Source organism: Mus pahari, chromosome 15 (assembly GCF_900095145.1).
Source record: "Mus pahari chromosome 15, PAHARI_EIJ_v1.1, whole genome shotgun sequence".
Taxonomy (NCBI): domain Eukaryota; kingdom Metazoa; phylum Chordata; class Mammalia; order Rodentia; family Muridae; genus Mus; species Mus pahari.
This window is the reverse complement of record NC_034604.1, coordinates 78,812,832-78,817,615: the sequence shown is the minus strand read 5'-3', so window position 1 is coordinate 78,817,615 and position 4,784 is coordinate 78,812,832. Positions and strand designations below refer to the sequence as shown.

The window sequence follows — 4,784 nt, the reverse complement described above, 5'->3', positions numbered from 1 at the left end:
ACATTTTCTGTATCCATTCCTCTTTTGAGGGACATCTGTGTTCTTTCCAGCTTCTGGCTATTATAAATAGGGAAGCTATGAACATAATGGAGCGTGTGTCCTTATTGCATGTTGGAGCATCTTCTGGGTATATGCCCAGGAGTGGTATCACAGGATCTTTCTCTATGTCCAATTTTCTGAGGAATTGCCAAATGTATTCCTCTTGACAGGAAGAGAGGAGAAGCGAAGGTGCTGGAGACCAACCTGAACCACCTTTCCCTGGTGTTAATCTCTCTTTACTCATGTCCTGCTGGCCAGAAGGAACCGTCCATAACCACCTCTGAAGTCACAACCTGAACCACCTTTCCCTGGTGTTAATCTCTCTTTACTCATGTCCTGCCGGCTAGAAGGAACCGTCCATAACCACTTCTGAAGTCACAACCTGAACCACCATTCCCTGGTGTTAATCTCTCTTTACTCATGTCCTGCTGGCCAGAAGGAACCGTCCATAACCACCTCTGAAGTCACTAGATGTGAGCAGGTCTGGGCTTCCCAATTCAACACAAAACTCCAAATTTCCTACCAATTCCTGCTAATGGCTTGTGTATTAACACCATTTTGATTCCAACTTGATTTTTTCTTTTAACTTTGTATATTTTGAGGCTATTAGATGCCAAAAGATTTGCTTATTTTATAGATTCCTAACAATGATACCTTAATATAATTAAAGATTCATTCCCTCCTTGTGATGCTTCCTGCCTTTGCAAGTAGCTGGTAGTTTTGCCACTGTTCTCTGCTCCTGAGTTTGTGTCAAAATGTATTGCTTTATATTTAAAGGGTGTTGAAGTGGAAATACCTGGTTTCTTTGAAGAATCTTTGTGTCATGTGATATTTTTCTGGAAACTGTCTAATGAGAGGATGTTTTTGCTGAAAGACACGTGGGAGGATGTTTTTCTAAGAACAGATATGTGGAGTTTTTCTTGGGTCAACCTGCAAAAAGGACATGTGATGTTTTGCTTGAGATTATACTACAATTACATAATTTTGTCTTTGCATTTCCTCCTGCTAAACCCTCTCTTATTCCCTTCCTTATGCTTTTTCAAATTCATGGCCTTTTTTTTCATAAATTGGTATATATTTGCCCATATATTCATTAATATGTTTATTATATAACTACAATGATTATATTATTATATAATATAATTATATATTATGCTTACATATCATGTGTAATTATATTAATTATAATTATAATAATATAATGCTGAGTCCGTATAATGTTCAAATGTATATTTTTCAGACTGACCATTTGCTATTGATTAATCAATTGAGGTGCTCTTCTCTAGTGAAAACTAGTCTCTCCCTTAGGATGCCTGGGTTCTTTGTGTAGGGTTAAGGACTGCATGGCCATTTCATGTTCACTTTGCTATGTGTATATGTGTATTCTTATGCTCCATGTTCAGCTAGGTGTTCTCATGTTTAGACATTCATATTAATGAGACTTGGGAATTGTTCCTGACATTACTAGAATACATAATCTCACAGCAAACTCCCTGTTCCACTGAGTCTTACAGTCTTCAAGAGAGAGGTAGAAAGACTGTAATAAAATATGGGGAAATGAAAATAATTTTCTAGGAAATGAAATAAATGAGAATAATTGTATTCTTTATTACAACTATGTAGCATCGAAATGGTTAGACTTCAAAATATGTGAATTACTGAGAACATTTATATGTACAATGAATTTAAATATAAATTATTTTTCTTTGTTAAAAAGAGTTTCCTTTTACTATTATTATGATTCCTGGAAGGCGTGAGCAGTTGATTAAGTGTTCCTAATGATTTGTCCAAGTAATATGAAAAAGAACAGTCTTAAATTGTTGGCATTGTAATAATTTTATTCAATAGAAAATTAAGTATAATTTATCAGATGGTAAAAAGAGGATACAAATTTGGGTGAGTTGGAAAACAGAATGTTGATCTGGGAAGAGTTATGGAAGAGGAGGGGTTAAAGTCAAAACAGACCTGAGAAAATTCTCAGAGAATTAATATTTACCCAAAAAGGAAATCCTTCAAATTTCCATCTAAAAATATGGATGAAACTATAGAATGTAATGCCAGGTGAAAGAATGCAGACACAGACAAATAAATGTTGTGTGATTTTACTTCTATGTCAAACCTAAAATGCCTAACACATAGAATGTGAAAGCAGAATGACAATTGCCAGAGATTGGTTAAAGTCATCAAGTGCACTGCCCCAGGCTGTAAGAACTTCTCACACACATTACTCTCTACAATAAAAGGATACTTTACTATGATTTGATGTGATCTTGCTCTCAAAATACATTTTTTTTTTAAAAAAAAATACTCTTTTGCTTTATATCATGTGTTTGACAACTATGGTATTGCATGGATTGTGGGAACCAGAAGTTAACATTAAAATTCTCCTGTGTAATACTTTTTAAATATTTATTTTTATTTTATGTGTATATATGTTTGCTTGCATATATGTAAGTGTATCACATATGTTCCTGGTACTTGTAGTGGTCATGGGAGAGCACTGGGTCCTCTGGAACTGGAATAATGTAGGACTGTGAGTTATTGCTTTGGTTGTGGAAACTGAGCTTGGGTCCTCTGAAAGAGCAGCAAGTGCTCTTAACTGGAGAGCCACATCTCTAGCCCAACCTACTATGAAAGACTATTGAATATTATTAATTTAATTCAGAATGGTTGAAAGATTTTTCTGTTGACAGAATTTGATGGCCAAACACAAATAAAATTAATGTTCATTTTATAAAGCACATGGTGGGTTTTTGTTTTTGTTTTTGCAATGGTAGTGTTTGTGTCTGAAGAAACTGTATTAGTCATTACTTGGTAACTATTTCGCAAAAGTTGTTTGTATAATTAAGGTACATCTAACATTTTCACTAATGAATTTATAATATGATGTTTTGTTTCCAAGTCACATTGTGGTTAAAGTTCAAATTTGTCAAATGTATTTAGGTCAGGCCTAAGATGATTCCCCAGCCTTTGAAATCAGCATCATAGTTTCATGCAATTAAGGTCAAGTGTGATGATGAACTTGGCCAGCAACACTAACTGTGAGTGAAGAGATGGAATGAGCAGAATAAAGGCATTGACATTGCACCTGTATTTAATAGTATTTGGAAACAGGTTATAAATTAGTCAATAAAAATTTATTTAAAATATGTTTTCAGTAGAACAACTCCTAAAATGAAAAGAAAATCAACTTGATATAGGAAAAGTTCTTCACATTTTCTTGTTTTTACTCTTAATTAATTTGATATTTATTTTTTATTTATATGAATGTTGCTTATGAATTAACATTTATCATGGAAAATAAGGAGAGTTTGAGGTAGAGGAACATATAAAAAGAGTTTTGGGGGTCCACTAGGATTCCAGCTGCCTGTCTGAGTGATTGTCACACTGCTATGAGAAGCCTTAAGCACTCAGATGCCCTTGATCTCTGCAATGGTTACAAATCACAATAGTGCATGGGTGGAACGTGACTTGGAGTTACTGGTGGTGTTTTTCTTTCTTTTCTTTTTTTTTTTTTTTTTGTAATGAATTTCCATTTGAAAGCATCCTTAAGTTGGTGGCTGCAGGATCTGAAAGGGAAAACGTCAAACTTGCTATGACCAGCAGCTCTTGGACATAAAGAAGATGCGAGAAGGAAATGCCAGTGATTATTTTATGAGGCTACCACGAGTTCATGACCTTAGGCAGATGAATAAATGTTTGTTTGTTTTTTATTTCAGCTACTCCAATATAGAAAGGGTGTAATATTCTGTGCAGCGGTGTTGGATGCTGTCATGGAACAGAGCCACTGGCTATGGTGATGCTTGTACCACGTCTCTTCCCTAGTGTCCTATGTGTGATTTCTTCCACACATTGTGTCATCTACAAATATCAGTTACAGTGTTCGTCATTATCCAGGTCCCCTATTCCATGACCTTGTACAAACTATCTTGTCTGGGGAAAATTCCGGGGTGGACACTGTCCTTTGACCTCCTGTAGATGAAAGGACATGCTCTTGCCATGTGACAGGGTCTCATAGAACCCAATCTGGCTTCAAATTCATGGTGTAGACAGGATTGGCTTTGATTTCTGAATCTTCTGCATCCTCCTCCCCATTACTGGGATTGCAGGCATACGCTACCATACCAGGTAAACATAGCTCTTTGAGATCTTGGATGTCAGGTGACAGAATTAAGATGATCTCTATCTTAAACTCTTCTTAATTATCTTGGGTTTTGAAATCTTCCTCATTTGAAAAATTTTATCAGAAGGGCCATGATGGAGCATGCCTTTAATATCAGCACGAGGAGGCAAATTCAGTAGATTTCTGAGAGTTCAAGGCTAACCTGGTCTAGTTCCAGGAAAACAAGGGTTATGTATAGAGAGACTGCTTCAAAAAATGAATGAATCGCTTCTCGGCCTTTTGGCTAAGATTAAGTGTAGCATCTGTTCTTATCAGTATTTTTTTTTTTCATTTCAAAAATGAATGAATGAAGAAAGAAGAAATGAACAAAAGAAAGAAAAAAAGAAAGAAATAAAGGAAGGAAGGAAGAAAGGAGGGAAGAAAAGAAGGAAGAAAGAAAGAGAAAGAAAGAAAGAAAGAAAGAAAGAAAAGAAAGGAAGGAAGGAAGAAAGGAAGGCAAAGAAAGAAGGAAGAAAGGGAGGATGGGAAATAGGGAGAAAGGGAGGGAGGGAAGGGTAGGAAGGAAGGGAGGAAAGGAAGGATGAAATGAAGAAAGAAGAAGGGAGAGAAACCATATTATTTT

The 4,784-nt window shown here is 35.7% G+C and overlaps 1 pseudogene; it reads left to right on the top strand.

The window, feature by feature from the left end:
* Nucleotides 1-4,425: 4,425 nt before the first annotated feature.
* Nucleotides 4,426-4,533, top strand: LOC115065561 (annotated as a pseudogene).
* The last annotated feature ends 251 nt before the right edge of the window (nt 4,534-4,784 follow it).